This window comes from Mustela erminea, chromosome 13 (assembly GCF_009829155.1).
Source record: "Mustela erminea isolate mMusErm1 chromosome 13, mMusErm1.Pri, whole genome shotgun sequence".
NCBI classification, from domain to species: Eukaryota; Metazoa; Chordata; class Mammalia; order Carnivora; family Mustelidae; genus Mustela; species Mustela erminea.
Window position 1 is genome coordinate 59,576,627 of NC_045626.1, and position 18,731 is coordinate 59,595,357.

The following is an 18,731-nucleotide window of genomic DNA, read 5'->3' on the forward strand; positions in this document are numbered from 1 at the left end:
ATCTGATAATAAAGACATGCAAATTACCTGCATTGAATACTCTTAATAAATCACTTATAAAAGACAAGGAGATGAGTGACTGTGTATATAATGTTTTTTTTTTTAATTTAAATTCGTTAGTTAACATGAAGTGTCATATTAGTTTCAGGTGTACTAAATATAGTGATTCAACAATTCCATACAATACTTATCACAACAACTACACTTCTTTTTTTTTTAAGATTTTATTTATTTATTTGACAGAGATCACAAGTAGACAGAAAGGCAGGCAGAGAGAGGAGGGAAGCAGGCTCCCCACTGAGCAGAGAGCCTGATGTGGGGCTTGATCCCAGGACCCCGAGATCATGACCTGAGCTGAAGGCAGAGGCTTAACCCACTGAACCACCCAGGTGCCCCACAACAAGTACACTTCTTAATCCCCATCACCTCTTTGACCCATCCCCCTACACTTCTCCCCTCTAGTAGCCATCAATTTGTTCTCTACAGTTAAGAGTCTGTTTCTTGGATTGCCTTTCTTTTTCCCCCTTTATGTTTCTTTGTCTTATTTCTTAAATTCCACATATGAGTGAAATCATATGGTGTCTTTCTCTGAAAGACTTATTTCACTGAGCATAAGACTCTCTGGCTTCATCCTAGTCATTACAAATGGCATGATTTCATTTTTATGGCTGAATAATATTCCATTTTATATATATATATGCATATATATATATAATATTCCATCATACACACACACACACACACACACACATATGTATATATAAAGAAGATGTGATCTTTATCCATTCATTAGCTGATGCACGTTTTGGGGTCTTTCCATAATTTGGCTATTGCTGCTAATGCTGCTATGAATGTCAAGGTGCATGTATACCTTTGAATTCATATTTTTGTATTATTTGGGTAAAAACTCAGTAGTGTGATTGCTGAATCTTAAGGTAGTTCTCTTTTTAACTTTTTGAGGAACCTCCATACTGTTTCCAGAGTGGCTGCATCACTTTGCATTCCCACCAACAGTGGAAAAGTGTTCTTCTTTCTCCACATTCTCACCATTCTGATTGGTGTTAGGTGATATCTCCTTGTAGTTTTGATTTGTATTTCCTTGATGGTGAGTGATGGACAAATTTTCATGTGTCTGTTGGCCATCTGTTGCCTTCTTTTCAAAAATGTCTATTCATGTCTTCTACCCGTTTGCTCACTGGATTATTTGTTTTTTGTTTGTGTGTTGACTTTGATAAGTTCTTTATATAGTTTGGATACTAATACTTTATCAGATATGTCATTTATAAATATCTCCTCCCATTCCATAGGTTGCCTTTTAGTTTTGTTGATTGTTCACTTTGCTATGTAGAAGTTTTTTATTTTAATTAAGTCCCAATAGTTTATCTTTGCTTCTGTTTCCCTTGCCTCCAGAAACATATCTAGTAAGAAGTTGCTATGGCAAAGAAGTTATTACCTATGTTATCCTCTAGGATTTTGATGGATTCCTGTCTCACAGTTAGGTCTTTCATCCATTTTGAGTCTATTTTTGTGTATGGTGTAAGGAAGTGGTCCAGTTTCATTCTTCTGCATGTGTCTGTCCAATTTTCCCAACACCATTTGTTGATGAGACTTTTTTCTGTTGGATTTTCTTTCCTACTTTGTCAAAGATTAATTAACCAAATAGTTGTAGGTTCATTTCTGAGTTTTCTATTTTGTTCTATTGACTTATGTATCTGTTTTTATGCTAGTACCATACTGTCTTGATCACTACAGCTTTGTAATATAATTTGAAATCTGGAATTGTGATAACGTCATCTTTGCTTTTCTTTTTCAAGATTTCTTTGGCTATTTGGGGTCTTATGTGGTTCAGTATAAATTTTAGGATTGTTTCTTGTAGCTCTGTTAAAAATCTTGGTATTTTGACAAGAATTTCATGAAATGTGTAGGTTGCTTTGGATAGTATAGACACTGTAACAATACTTTTTTCTTCTAATCCATGATTATGAGATGTCTTTTAATTTTTTCCACAGTTTCTTTCTTTTATCAGAGCTTTATAGTTTTCAGAGTATAGCTATTTCACCTCTTTGGGCAGCTTTATTCCTAGGTATCTTCTTGTTTTTGGTGCAATTGTAAATGATGTTGATACCTTAATTTCTCTTTCTGCTGCTTCATTATTGTTGTATAGAAATGGAACAGATTTCTGTACGTTGATTTTCTAACCTGTGACTACTGAATTCATGTTTCAGTTCTCACAATTTTTTTGGTGGAATCTTTCAGATTTTCTATGTAGAGGATCATGCCATCTGCAAATAATGAAAGCTTGACTTTTTCCTTGCTGATTGGGATGCCTTTTATTTCTTTTTGCTGTCTGATTGCTGTGGCTAGTATTTCTAGCACGATGTTGAATAACAATGGTGAGAATGGATATCCCTGACATGTTCCTGACTACAGAGGAAAAGCTCTCAGTTTTTCCCCATTAAGGATATTAGCTGTCGGTTTTTTATATATGATTTTTAGTATGTTGAGGTATGTTCTCTCTCAACCTACTATGTTAAGGACTTTTTTAAAAGGTTTTATTTATTTAACAGAAAGAGAGATCATAAGTAGACAGAGCAGCAGGCAGAGAGAGGGGTGGAAGCTCTCTCAGCAGAGAGCCCAATGCGGGGCTCAATCCCAGGACCCTGAGATCATAACTTGAGCCAAAGGCAGAGACTTTAACTCACTGAGCTACTCAGACACCCCGGATTTTTTTTTCTAATCATGAATGGGTGTTTACTTAGTTAAATGTTTTTTCTGAATCTATTGAAATGATCATATGGTTCTTATTCTTTCTTTTATTAATGTAGTATATCATTTTGGTTGATTCACAAATACTGTACCATGCTTGCAACACAGGAATAAATTCCACTTGATCATGGTGAATGATTCTTTTAATGTACTGTTATATGTTATTTCCTAGTATTTTATTGAAAATTTTTGCATCCGTATTCATCAGGGAGACTGATCTATGGTTCCCTTTTTTAGTAGAGTCTTTATCTGGTTTTGGCATCAGGGTAATTCTGGTCTCATAGAAAGAGTTTGGAAAATTTCCTTCCTTTTCTATTTTTTGGAGTAGTTAGAGAAGAATAAGTAATAACTCTTCTTTACATGTTTGGTAGAATTAGCCTATGAAGCCATCCATCTGGTCCTGGACTTTTATTTGTTGGGAGATAATTTTTTTTTAAGATTTTATTTATTTATTTGTTTGTTTGTTTATTTATTTATTTTTAAGATTTTATTTATTTATTTGACAGAGAGAGATCACAAGTAGGCAGAGAGGCAGGCAGAGAAAGAGAGAGGGGGAAGCGGGCTCCCTGCTGAGCAGAGGAGCCCAACTCAGGGCTTGATCCCAGGACCCTGGGATCATGACCTGAGCCAAAGGCATAGGCTTTAACCCACTGAGCCACCCAGGCGCCCCTGTTGGGAGATATTTTTATTACTGATCCAGTTTCCTTGCTTATTATCTATCTGTTCAGATTTTCTGTTTCTTCCTGTTTCGGTTTTGGTAGGTTTCTGTTTTGGCGTTTTTTTTTTTGTTTTGTTTTTGGTTTTTTTTAAGATTTATTTATTTATTTATTTATTTATTTATTTATTTATTTTATAGAGAGGTAGAGTGGGGGAAGAATGAGAGAATCTCAAGCAAACTTCCCCCTAAGCACACATCATGTGAGGGGCTTGATCCCACGGCCATGAGATCATGACCTGAGCCCAAATCAAGAGTTGGCTACTTAACCCACTGAGCCCCCCAGGCACCCCTCAGTTTTCATAGTTTATGTATTTCTGGGAATTTATCTGTTTCTTCCAGGTTCTTTAACTTGTTGGCATATGGCTTTTAACAGTATTCTCTGTGGTGTTGATTGTCATTTCTCTTCTCTCATTTATAATTTTATTTATTTGAGTTCTTTCCCATTTTGTTAAGTCTGGTAGAGATTTATCAATTTTAATAATTTTTTCAAAAAGCCACCTTCTGGCTTCATTAATCTGTTTTGTTTGGAGTTTTTTGTTTGTTTGTTTCTAGATCATGTATTTCTGCTCTAACCTTTATTACTTCTTTCCTTCTGCTGGCTTTTGTCTTCATTTGTTGTTCTTTTTCCAGCTTCTTTAGGTATAAGGTTAGGTTGTTTATTTGAGGGGTTTTTTTTGGGTTTTTTTTGAGGTTTTTTTGTTTGTTTTTGTTTTTAGGTTTTTTGTTTGTTTGATTTGTTTTTGGTTTTGGTTCTTAAGGTAGGCCTGTAAGTGTATATGGTGTTTGTTTTTTAACATTTTTGAAAAACTAACAAATATAATGAGATTGGCTGGTTGCTCTTATTGTTGCTGGACAAAGTGGTGAGAGAAAATGATGAGCTCATTTAAATACAGGTTTTGAATTCCTACCTCAAGCACTACATAAATGACCCCAACTTCCATGTATACACTGAAGGAGTCCCTAATCTCTTGTAGCTGCAGCGCTGAGATTGCTCAAAATCAAACACAGAATCTCACAATCCCAGTATCCTGTGACTGGGTGAATTACAATGCATATTGAGCCCCTAGACTCACCGGGTGTGTGCTCTTAAACCGAAGTCATAAATTGGGAAGGAATGGGATCTTATAAGTTAGAATGGAGACTGGTAGAAGACCCTGATGAAGCTGGAGACATTGAGCCCTAAATTCTGATGAGTCTTCTTTGCCTTTTTATCCTAATGCAAGAAGTATCTCCAACCCTGGCTAGGGGCCTCTCCACTACCATCTGGGGAGGTTAACCCTACATTGCCTGTGGAATGGCCTTCCCTGAGGCAGTGTCATGAAAGACCATGTTGATTCGCCTTAAGACTCACCTCACCTTTTGTTAAGAATGTTCGCATCTATGTTCATGAGAAATCTTAATTTGTAGTCCTCTTCTCTGGTAATTTTGTGGTTTTGAAATTAAAGGTAATGCTGGCCTCAAAAAAAAAAATGGTGCTAATATCATCTTGAAAAGAAAGAAAAGACCTACTCCACCACCTCCCTTGTCTTCTAGGATTTGACTAGACTCAAACCCAACAGGCCTCTAAAGATGAGATACAAAGTGTGGCCTATGAGGTGGCTATACTCCAAAATAACTGCTTGAGTTTTCTAATTTATGCAGACAGAAAGTTAGAGCCCTTGTGCAGGAATGGATGTTAGCGTATGGGATAATGGTAGAAGGAACATAAAGATGGATCAGACTGAATTTATTGATAGGGCTCACTAAGAAGAAATTCTGTATTTAAATGTTGCATTGAGGAGTTAGGATGGGATCTAGCAGTTTATTTAGTTGATTGGTTGAAATGTGGACCAAAAAGTGCCCCACAGTGAGTGAGTTGGAAATGCCAGATCTGCCTTGGTTTAATGTAGAGGAAGGGACCCAAAGGCTTAGAGAGATTGGAATGTTATAGTGGATTTATCATATAAGACCTGCTCACTCACTCTGAGGGTCCCTAAGACACACATTTCACTACTACTATAAGAAATAAATTTGTGAGGGGGGCCCCAGAATCCTTGAAGTACTCTATGATCACTCTTCTATGTTGATCACACCTTACAGTGGGGGCTGTGGTCACTGAATTGAAAAAACTAAATGCAATGGGAATAATTAGACCCTGGGGTGGCAGAACCAAGTGGGATGATGACTCAACCACTATGGGCAAAGAAAGTGTGGCTACTGTCATGGACAGCAGAGTCAAAGCAGCAATCAGAATATGTCTGACTCATATAGACTTATGGTGTTGACTGGTTCTCTGGCATTCTTATAAGTGAAAGAGATAGAAAGCCTATTAAATTCTTACTTGATCTGTATAAGTAGAAAAGAACTGGATCAAAGAAAAAAAACTAACATGGATCATAACAACAGTCATAGCCCTTCTAATAATTCCCAGACTTTAACAAGTTTATTGTCCCAGAACCTCTTGAATGAAAAGAGGCTGGGTACTCTTGAGAAAGGACCACTGTGAAAATTTTATATTGTTAATCTTTTTTTCCCCAGCCTTCCCCAAATAAACCTACAGACACCAATGCGGGGCTTGAACTCACAACTCTGAGATCAAGACATGAGCTGAGATTGAGTCAGATGCTTAACCAGCTGAGCCACCCAGGTGCTCCAAACCTACAGATTTTTACCAGGGTATCTGCATTGAGGAAATGGAAATAATTGAAATTTGGGGGGCTACTCAACATTAATTCTAAATGACATTAATTTTAGGAGATCCCAAATATCACTGTGGTCCACCAGTCAGAGAGTAGGGCTTATGGAAGTCAGATGAGCAATGGGGTTTTAGCTCAGGTTTCTCACAGTAGGCTTAGTAGGTCCCCAAACCTACCTTGTTATTTTCCCAGTAATAGAAAATATAATTGGAATATACTTATCAGCTGACAGAATACTCACATTAGTCCCCTGACTTGTGGAGTAAGGGCTATTATGGTGGGGAAAGCCCAGGAGAAGTCTAATACAAGTGCCTCTAAATAATACCCAAAAAGTAATACCACATTTCTGGAGGTATTGAAATGATTAGTGCCATCATCAATGACTCGAAAGATGCAGAGGTAGTGATTCTCACCACATCCAACTTTTCTATTTGGTCTATGCAGAAGACAGATTAATCTTGGAGAATGAACGTGGATTACCGTAAGCTTAACCATGTGGTGACTCCAGTCATAACTGTTGTACCATATATGGTTTCATTGTTTAAATAAATCAGTTCATCTTCTGGTACCTAGTATGAAGCTATTGATCTGACAAAGGACTTTTTCTCCACCCCTGTCATTAAGGATTTTCAGAAGCAGTTTTCTTTTAGCTGGCAGGGCCAGCAATACATCTTCATTGCCCTAATTCAGAGATATATCAACTCCCTACCCCTGTGGCATAATGTAATTAACAAGAGGACTATCCTTCAGAAATAAAGGAGACTTTATTTCTTAGACTTTCTTAGACAAATGAGAGCTGTGAGTGTTCACCACTAGAATTTCCTTACGATGCCAAAGAGAACACCTGAAATGAAAGCATGCAAACTAATATCATGAAAATACATGAAAGCATAAATCTCTCACTATAAAGGTAAGAATAGGGGTCCCTGGGTGGCTCAGTGGGTTAAGCCGCTGCCTTCGGTTCAGGTCATGATCTCAGGGTCCTGGGATCGAGTCCCGCATCGGGCTCTCTGCTCGGCAGGGAGCCTGCTTCCTCCTCTCTCTCTGCCTGCCTCTCTGCCTACTTGTGATCTCTCTTTGTCAAATAAATAAATAAAATCTTTAAAAAAAAAAAAAGGTAAGAATATAGTCTAATGCAGAATACTCTAATAGTATCATGGTATGCAAATTAGTTTTAACTGTAGTATTAAAGTTAAAAGACAAAAGTATTAAAATATAGCTGTAATAGGTTGTTAACAGATACAAAATATATAAAAGATGTAAGCTGTGACGTCAATAATACAAAATGTGGGAGGAGAAATTAAAGTGTAGTTTTTTATAGGTCAACATTTAGTTGCTATCAGCTTTAAAATATTGTTATAGTAAAACTATATATAGTATAGTAAAGAGGTTTTTAGGGGTGCCTGGGTGGCTCAGTGGGTTAAAGCCTCTGCCTTCAACTCAGGTCATGATCTCAGGGTCCTGGGATCAAGCCCTGCATCAGGCTCTCCGCTCAGCAGGGAGCCTGCTTCCTCCTCTCTCTCTGCCTGCCTCTCTGCCTACTTGTGATCTCTGCATGTCAAGTATAGTAAAGAGGTTTTATGTAAACCTCATGGTAACCACAAGGGAAAAAAAAGTGGTATGTACACAAAATATAAGGAGAAAGGAATCCAACCACACCAAAACAGAAAAATCATCAAGTCACAAAGGAAGACAAGAGAGGAAGAAAGAGACAAGGGATCTACAAACCACTCAGAAAACAGTTAACTAAATGGCAGTAAGTTCTTAACCATAAATAATGAATTTAAATGTAAATGGATTAAATTCATAAATCAAAAGACACATAGTATTTGAATTGATTTTTAAAAAGTATCTAAAACTATATGTTGCCTATAAGAGACTCACTGTACTTATATAGTGATAAAATAGATATTAAGTCAAAAACTATATAAAAGACAAATGTTGCTATGTAATGTAAAGGGGTAATTCTATCAAAAGGATATAATATTTGTAAATACTTATGCACCTAATATCAAAGCACCTAAATATATAAAGCAAATATTAATAGACCCAAGGGAAGAAATAGACAGTGATACAGTATTACTAGGGGACTTCAGTACTCCACTTTCAACAATGGATAGATCATCCAGACATAAACACAATAAGGAAACATCAAACTTTTTTTTAATTTATTTTTATTTTTATTTTTTTTATTTTTTTATTTGACAGACAGAGATCACAAGTAGGCAGAGAGGCAGGCAGAGAGAGAGGAGGAAGCAGGCTCCAACTTGAAAAACATTGTATACCAAATGGATCTAACCAACATATATGTATATAGAACATTCCATCCAACAAGAGCAGAATACACACTCTTCTCAAGTGCTCATGAAACATTTTCCAGGATGAATCATATATTAGGCCACAAAACAACTTAAGAAGATCAAAATCATATCAAGTGTCTTTTTTGACCACAACAGTATGAAACTAGAAATCAATAACAAGAGGAAAACTGGAAAATTCACAAATATGTGGAAATTCAACAATGTGCTCCTAGAACAGTAAATGGGTCAAAGAAGAAATCAAAAGGGAAATTAAGAAATATTTTGAAACAAATAAAAATGGAAACACAACATATCACAACAGTCAGATGGGACAATCTTTATATTCCCTGGAAACCCCAAGTGCAGCTTTGAGGACTTCAAGGAGCCATGAATACTCAGACAATTATACAGTGATGATTGTAGTGCTTCCTGTGTGCCAGGTGATTATATTACTTCTACATCTATGTGATATCATATCATACCTTTGAGAGAAGGATGGGAAGCAGAGAGGTTGAACAGTCACTCTAATTCAGCAAGGTGGTGCCTGGCACAGCTGAACCCTGTCCCAAGTGTCTCATGCTGGCTCTCACATCCATTTTCACCATGACAGCCTTGTCTTTTACTATGTAGCTATGCCTCACATGGAGATTTGGGCAGAGGAAGGCCTAGAAGTTCTAAGCTGTAATTTGTCATTTCTGACCACATCACTGTGCTCTTCCACAGGCTTTGCTCCTTGGGACAGTGTGTCTTTATCATGCCTTGTTGGTGACAGACTAGACTCTACAGATTGATTCAAGTTCAATGCCAAATGCTGGGGAAAAGCCAGGAAACTATGGGGTTCTCCCAAGGTCTGAACACTAAATAGAAACTCACACAGGGAGCGACAGCGATGCAAGATAGCAGCCACAATGGTCTCAGGAGTAAAAGTACCTTGCGATTTTTGACTGTTGGAAGAACTGGAAGAAGGCCAGAAAGAAGTAGGAGTTGGCACAGTTAGCTGGGGTCTAGAAGCTGACAAAGACATGACACTTACAAGATGGACAGGGATGATAATTGGGCCTCCAAGAACAATTTATGAAAACTGAATTTAAAGCCTTAAAATAGAATGTGGACCTAAATACCCAGAAGCACCCCACCTTTGTAAGATTTGTAACAAAAATTACTATGAATGGAGTTAATAGTTCTAATGGAGTGATGGACCCAAGAGCCATATCAGTGCTAGCAAAATGGCAGAATTCATATAGCATCAAAGTTGTCCTGCAAGAGTTCCAGCACCTAATGATGTCTAAAGAAAACATGAAACTCTGTCAGCTGCCTGAATGACAGTGTTATGGCAATTAATCAAAAAGAGAAACTACAGACCCTCCCCCACTTCCCCATTCGATTTAAGCAGTAATTTTCCATAGTTACATTTTCTAGATATGTCTTGTAGAACTCAAATCACCGGAAAGGAAGCTCCCATTCAAAGGCAATTTGTCTTAAGATATTGTAAATGATACTAATTTTTTGTCCATTTGAAATATAGAAGTTGTGCTATAACAAAAAAAAAAAAAGAAAGAAAGAAAGAAACTCACACAGACCCCTCTGTCTTTTATTCTCCACCCCATCCCCCATACTCCGTTAGCACCACAAGTAGTTATTTCTACCCTGACTTTCTTTCATAAAATTGTAACTCTTATACTCCCACAGGTGTTTACATGTTTTACCATGATATGTATTTTTTTAAATGTGGGTTTGTTTCACATTAATTTCATAAGTAAGAAGATAATTTATAACTGTGGTTTATTAAAACCAAAAATTTTTTAAAAGGAAAAATAATCTTGGATTCTTTATTACTATAAAGTGCACTTTAGTGCTAGCCAATTTCACAATCTTATAATGGAGAAAACATAATAAATTAAAATGTTTGGGTGAATTTTAAAGGACATCAGTTACTGTGGGGCACCTGCATGATCCAGTTGGTTAAAGGTGAGACTCTTGATCTCAGCTCAGGTTTTGATGTCAGGGTCATCAGTTCAAGCCCCACATTGAGCTCCTCACTGAGCATTTCAATTACTGCTGTTCTCATTATTTAACACATGAATAATTTTATGAAAAATATATTTATGGGGTGCCTGGGTGGCTCAGGTGTTTAAGCGGCTGCCTTTTGCTCAGGTGATGATCCCAAGGTCCTGGGATCAAGCCCGAATTGGGCTCCCTGCTCAGTGGAGAGCCTGCTTCTCCCTCTCCCTCTGCTGCTCTGCCTACTTGTGCTTTCTCGCTCTTTCTGTCAAATAAATAAATAAAATCCTTAAATATATATACACATATATTTATATAACAATCTACTAAGAAGTGGTGTTGGGAAAACTAGATATCCATCCACATCCAAAAGGATGAAACTGGACCCTCAAAAACTAACTTGAAATGGGTTAAAGTAGGGGTGCCTAGGTGGCTCTATTAGTTAAGCAAAAGACTCCTATTTCAGGTCAGGTCATGATCTCATAGTCATGTGATCAAGCTCTGTGTTGGGCTCACCTGGGCATGGAGCTTGGTTAAAATTATTTATCTCCCTTTGCCCTTCCCCACATCTCTGTCTTTAAAAAAAAAAAAAAAGGAAAAGAAAAAATATGGATTGAAGAGGTAAATATAAGACATGAAATCACAAAACTCCTAGAAGAAAATATAAAGAAACAGCTATTTAACATTGGTCTTGACAATGATTTCTTTGGATATGACCCCAAAAGCACAGGCAACAAAAGCAAAAATTAAAAAGTGTGACTCTTCTTATCCACCATGATCAGGTGGGATTCATCCCTGGGCTACAAAGATGGTTCAACATTCGCAAATCAATCAATGTGATACAACAAATTAATATGAGAAGAGAGAAGAACCACATGGTCCTCTCAATTGATGCAGAAAAAGCATTTGACAAAATCCAGTATCCGTTCCTGATTAAAACGCTTCAAAGTATAGGGATAGAGGGAACATTCCTGAACCTCATCAAATCTATGAAAGACCCACAGCAAATATCATCCTCAATGGGAAAAAGCTTGCAGCCTTCCCGTTGAGATCAGGAACAAGACAAGGATGCCCACTTTCACCACTCTTGTTCTACATAGTATTAGAAGTCCTAGCAACAACAATCAGGCAACAAAGAGAAATAAAAGGTATCCAGATTGGTAATGAAGAAGTCAAACTCTCTCTCTTCACAGATGACATGATTCTTTATATGGAAAACCCAAAAGACTCCACCCCCAAACTACTAGAACTCATACAGCAATTCAGCAACGTGGCAGGATACAAAGTCAATGTGCAGAAATCAGTGGCTTTCTTATACACTAACAATGAAAATACAGAAAGGGAAATTAGAGAATGGATTCCATTTACTGTAGCACCAAGAACCATAAGATACCTGGGAATAAACCTAACCAAAGAGGTAAAGGATCTGTACTCGAGGAACTACAGAACACTCATGAAAGAAATTGAAGAAGACACAAATAGATGGAAGACCATTCCATGCTCTTGGATTGGAAGAATAAACATTGTTAAAATGTCTATACTGCCTAGAGCAATATATACTTTTAATGCCATTCCGATCAAAATTCCACCGGTATTCTTCAAAGAGCTGGAGCAACTAATCCTAAAATTTGTATGGAATCAGAAGAGACTGCAAATCGCTAAGGAAATGTTGAAAAACAACAATAAAGCTGGGGGCATCACGTTACCTGATTTCAAGCTTTATTACAAAGCTGTGAGCACCAAGACAGCATGGTACTGGCATAAAAACAGACACATAGACCAGTGGAACAGAGTAGAGAGCCCAGATATGGACCCTCAACTCTATGGTCAATTAATCTTCGACAAAACAGGAAAAAATATACAGTGGAAAAAACAGTCTCTTCAATAAATGGTGCTGGGAAAACCAGACAGCTATATGTAGAAGAATGAAACTCGACCATTCTCTTACACCGTACAGAAAGATAAACTCCAAATGGATAAAAGACCTCAACGTGAGACAGGAATCCATCAGAATCCTAGAGGAGAACATAGGCAGTAATCTCTTCGATATCAGCCACAGCAACTTCTTTCAAAATATGTCTCCAAAGGCAAAGGAAACAAAAGCGAAAATAAACTTTTGGGACTTCATCAAAATCAAAAGCTTCTGCACAGCAAAGGAAACAGTCAAAAAAGCAAAGAGGCAACCCATGGAATGGGAGAAGATATTTGCAAATGACAGTACAGACAAAAGGTTGATATCCAGGATCTATAATGAACTCCTCAAACTCAACCCACATGAAACAGGCAAACATATCAAAGAATGGGAAGAAGATATGAACAGACACTTCTCCAATGAAGACATACAAATGGCTATCAGACACATGAAAAAATGTTCATCATCATTAGCCCTCAGGGAGATTCAAATTAAAACCACATTGAGATATCACCTTACACCAGTTAGAATGGCCAAAATTAACAAAACAGGAAACAACATGTGTTGGAGAGGATGTGGAGAAAGGGGAACCCTCTTCCACTGTTGGTGGGAATGCAAGTTGGTGCAGCCTCTTTGGAGAACACTGTGGAGATTCCTCAAGAAATTAAAAATAGAGCTTCCCTATGACCCTGCAATGGCACTCCTGGGTATTTACCCCAAGGATACAGATGTCGTGAAAAGAGGGGCCATCTGTACCCCAATGTTTATAGCAGCAATGGCCACGGTTGCCAAACTATGGAAAGAACCAAGATGCCCTTCAACAGACGAATGGATAAGGAAGATGTGGTCCATATACACTATGGAGTATTATGCCTCCATCAGAAAGGATGAATATCCAACTTTTGTAGCAACATGGACGGGACTGGAAGAGATTATGCTGAGTGAAATAAGTCAAGCAGAGAGAGTCAATTATCATATGGTTTCACTTATTTGTGGAGCATAACAAATAGCATGGAGGACAAGGGGTATTAGAGAGGAGAAGGGAGTTGGGGTAAATTGGAAGGGGAGGTGAACACGAGAGACTATGGACTCTGAAAAACAATCTGAGGGGTTTGAAGTGGCGGGGGGGGTGGGAGGTTGGGGTACCAGGTGGTGGGTATTATAGAGGGCACGGATTGCATGGAGCACTGGGTGTGGTGAAAAAATAATGAATACTGTTTTTCTGAAAATAAATAAATTGAAAAAATTTTTTTAAAAAGTGTGACTCTTCAAACTAAAAAGCTCTTTACAGTAAAAGAAACAACCAACAAAATGAAAAGGCCATATGCTCAAAGTTAAAGGATGAAAGATGATTCCCCAAGCAAGTGAAAACCAAAGAAAGAAGTACAGCTGTCAGACAAAATAAACTTCAAGCCAAAAATGATAATAAGAGACAAAGAAGAGTATGACATAATGATCAAAGGGTCACTGCATCAAGAAGACATAACAATGGCAAATATACATGTTCCCAACACCCAAGCACCAAAATATATAAGCAAATACTAACAGATCTTAAGAAAGAAATAGACAACAATATAATAGTAGGGGAATTTAATATTCCACTACCAGCAATGGATAAATTTTGCTGACAGAAAATCAACAAGGAAATGGAATTGAATCATAGTTTAGAACAAATAAACTTAGCAGACATACACAAAACATTCCATCTAACAATAGCAGAATACACATGGAATACATAGGTCTGCACATGGAATCTTCTTCAGAATGGATCATATAATAGGACACAAAACGAATCTTAGCAAATTTTAAGCGACTGAAGTTATACCAGTGATCCTCTCTGACCACCAATGGTATGAAACTGGAATCAGTAAGAGAAAAGTTAGAAAATCTACAAATATGTGGAAACTAACAATACAACTCTAAAAAATCAATGGGTCAAAGAAGAAATCAAAAGGGAAATAAAAGGGTATATCCAAACAAATGAAAATAAAAATACAATGTATCAAATCTTGTGGAATACAGCAAAAGAAGTTTTGAGAGGAAAGTTTATAGCAGTAAACTCATCCTTTGAGAAATTAGGAAGATCTCAAATAAACAACCTAATTTTATACCTCAAAGAACTAGGAAAAGAAAAACAAGTTAAGCCCAAAGTTAGCAGGAGGAAGGAAATAAAGATCGGAGCAAAAATAAATGAAATAAAGACCAGAAAAATAACAGAAAAGATCAGCAAAACCAAGGGCTGGTTGTCTTAAACGATAAACAAAAGTGACAAACCATTTATTGAATAAGAACTTAATATCCCAAATATACAAAGAATTATACAACCTAAGAGCAAAGAACAAACATCCAACTAAGAACTAGAAGAACTACGTAGACATTTTTCCAAAGAAAACGTCAAAATGACTAATAGGCATATGAAAAGACACTCAGTATCACTAATCATCATGGAAATGCAAATTAAAGACACAATGAAATACTACCTCAAACCTGTTAGAATGGCTGTCCTCAGGAAGACAAGAGACAACAAGTGCTGGTGAGGATGTGGTCAAAGGGAACCCTTACATCCTTTTGGTGAGAATATATATTGGTCCAGCCACTGTGGAAAACAGTATGGAAGTTGCTCAAAAAAATTAAAAATAGATCCACCAATTCTGGATATATACCCAAATGAAATGAGATCAGAATTTTGAAGATATATATGCACTCACATGTTTTTTGCAACATTATTAACAATATACAAGATATGAAAACAACCAAAATGCTTATCAACAGATGTTTTAATTTTAAAAAGTGATATATATACACAATGGAATATTATTCAACCATGATAAAGGAGGATATCCTGCCATTCATGACAACATGGATGGACTTTGAGCGCACTATGCTTAGTGAGATATTAGACATAGAAAGACAAAATTCTAAATGATATCACTTATATGTGGAATCTAAAAAAGTCAAATTCATTAAAAAAAAAATGATGGTTACCAGGGGATGGGGGTTGGAGGAATAAGACTGATGTTGTTTAAGGGTAAAAACTTGTAACAGGTGGTAAATAAGCCATAGAGATCTAATGCACAATATGATAAATATAAACAACAATATTGTACTCTAATATGTCATGTGACAGATATGGCTACAACAGCAATCACATTGCAATATAAAAATATATTAGAGTAACACATTGTACACCTTAAATTTACATAACATTAAATGTCAAATATATTCAGTAAAAGAAATGGAAAGGCAACCTATGGAATGGGAGAAAATATTTGCAAACCATATGTCAATTAAGGCGTTAATACCCCAAATAAATAAGTAACTCATATAATTAAATAATAAAAACACAAATAATATTATTTAAATATAGGAAAAGAATCAGAGGGGCGCCTGGGTGGCTCAGTTGGTTGAGCAACTGCCTTCAGCTCAGGTCATAATCCTGGAGTTCCAGGGGATCAAGCCCCATAAGGCTCCCTGCTCAGCAAGAGATCTGCTTCTCCCTCTGCCCTTCCCCCTCTCATTCTCTCTCTCTCTCTTACTCTCTCTCTCAAATAAATAAATAAAATCTTAAAAAAAAAAAAAGAAAGGAAAAGGACCAAAATAAATATTTTTCCAAAGAAGACAAACATGTCCAACAGGTACATGAAAAAAATGCTCAACATCACTAATAATCAACAGAATGTAAATCAAGTCTATAATGAGATACTATCTCACACCTGTTAGAATGACTGGGATCATAAAGACAAGAGATAACAAATGCTGGTAAGGATGTGGAAAAAAGAAACCTTAATGTACTCTTGGTGGGAATGTAAATTAGAACAGACACCATGGAAAACATTATGGAGGGTCCTTCAAAAAATAAAGATAAAACTACCATGTGACTTAGAAATTCCACTTCTGGGGATATATCCAAAGGAAATGAAACTCTTATTTCAAAGAGATATCTGCACGCCATTTTATTTACAGTATTGTTTACAATAAGCAAGTAATAGTGAATTACAAACTACCTTAGTGTTCACTGGTGAATGAAATGATAAAGAAACTGGTACAGTGTGGTGCACACACACACATACACACACACAGAGGTATATTATTCAGCCATAAAAAGGAAGAAATCCTGCCATTGGCTACAATATAAATGAAACTTGAGGACATTATGCTAAGTGAAATTATTTATACAGAGAAAGAAAAGTACTATATGATCTCACTTACATATGAAATCTAAAAAAAAAAAAAAAATCCTAGAAACAGAGTAGATTAGTGGTTGTGAGAGTGGAGAAAATGGGTGAAGGTGGTCAAAGAGTGCAAACTTCCAGTTATAAGATTAATAAATTATAGGATCTAATGTACAGCATAGCGACTAAAGTTAATAACACTATATTGAATACTTGAAAATTACTGAGAAAGTAAATCTTAAAAGTTCTCACCACACACACACAAGACAGTAACTATGTGAGATGATGGATGTCTTAATTAATGTTATGGTATTAATCATTTTGCAATAAAGACATGTACCAAATCATCATGCTTTATACTTTAAAATTATACAATGTTGGGGCGCCTGGGTGGCTCAGTGGTTTGGGCTGCTGCCTTCGGCTCGGGTCATGATCTCAGGGTCCTGGGATCGAGCCCCGCATCGGGCTCCCTGCTCCGCAGGAAGCCTGCTTCCCTCTCTCTCTCTCTCTCTGCCTGCCTCTCTGCCTACTTGTGATCTCTGTCTGTCAAATAAATAAATAAAATCTTTAAAAAAATAAATAAATAAAATTATACAATGTTATATGACAGTTTTATCTCAATAAAGCTATAAAAAATCCAATATGTACAAAGATTGGCATCAAAGACCTTATTTGATCTTTAGCTATTTTACTCTTTACAATTTTTATAAATTAATGATAAAAAATTTTAAACTATATGCATTTAGGGGCGCCTGGGTGGCTCAGTGGGTTAAGCCGCTGCCTTTGGCTCAGGTCATGATCTCAGGGTCCTGGGATCGAGCCCCACATTGGGCTCTCTGCTCAGCAGGGAGCCTGCTTCCTTCTCTCTCTCTCTCTGCCTGCCTCTCAGTGTACTTGTAATTTCTCTCTGTCAAATAAATAAATAAAATCTTAAAAAAAAAACTATATGCATTTATAGAATATGTGTTTATTAAATGATATTGCAATATTAGCTTTCATTATATTGTATAAAATTGGGTTTCTATAAGAAAAAGTTTGTCTCAGAATAAACAAAGAAATAGTTTAATGTGTTGGTGAGGATGTGGAGAAAAAGAAACCCCTGTGCACTGTTGGTGGGAAGGTAAATTGGTACAACCACTATGGAAATCAGTATGGCATTTCCTCAAAAAATTAAAAGTAGAAATAATGTATGATTCAATAATTCCACTACTGAGTATTTATCCCCCTAAAATGAAAACACAAATGCAAAAAGATACATGTAGTCCTATGTTTATTACAACATTATTTACAGTAGCCAAGATATGGAAACAACCTAAGAGTATCAGTTGATAAATGGATAGGAAGGTGGGTACACACACACACGCACACACACGCGCACACACACACACACACACACACAAGAATATTGCTCAGCCATAAAAAAAAGGATGAGATCTTGCCATTTGCAACAACATGGATGGACTTAGAGGGTATTATGCTAAGGGAAATAAATCAGACAGAAAGACAAATACCATATGATTTTGCTGATATGTGGGATGTGAAAAATAAAACACATGAATAAACAAAAAAAGCAGAATGAGACCTATAAATACAGAGAACAAACTGATGGTTGCCAAAGGGAAGTGAGTAGCAGGAAGGGTAGAAAGGGTGAAAGGAAGTGGGAGATACAGGCTTTCAGTGATGGAATGAATAAGTCATGGGAATAAAAGGAGCAGCATAGGGAATGTAGTCAGTGATATTGTTAATAGCATTGTGTGTGGCCACATGGTAGCTACACTTGTGGTGAGCACAGCATAACATAGAGAGATGTTGAGTCACTGTGTTGTACACCTGGAACTAATGTAACATTGTGTGTCAACTATACTCAAATTAAAGTTTTTTTTTAAATAATTTTAATCAGTACACTATTAATTATTACTATGGGCAGCTCTTGAGTTGTCAAAAAATAATTTATGGCAGAAAGTGAAATATGATTTGATGTCTAAAGAAGGTCAGTATTTATACAGTTTTCACAGGAGAGAAATATACCCCAGGGAGTAGGATATGGAGGACTGAGGCACAGAGGTAGTAAAAAGTAAGACAGTAAAACAACAGATGCCTAAAATGGAGCCATTGAAGACTTCTTTGTGGTGTTAGATACTTTGAAATTTCCATATCCCAATATTAGGAGAAAATCACTGTTTCTGC

General features: G+C 36.7%; 1 pseudogene; it reads left to right on the forward strand.

Moving 5' to 3' along the window:
* LOC116571503 overlaps positions 1-9,800 on the forward strand; it is a 39,301-nt pseudogene extending 29,501 nt beyond the window's left edge.
* Positions 9,801-18,731: the final 8,931 nt, after the last annotated feature.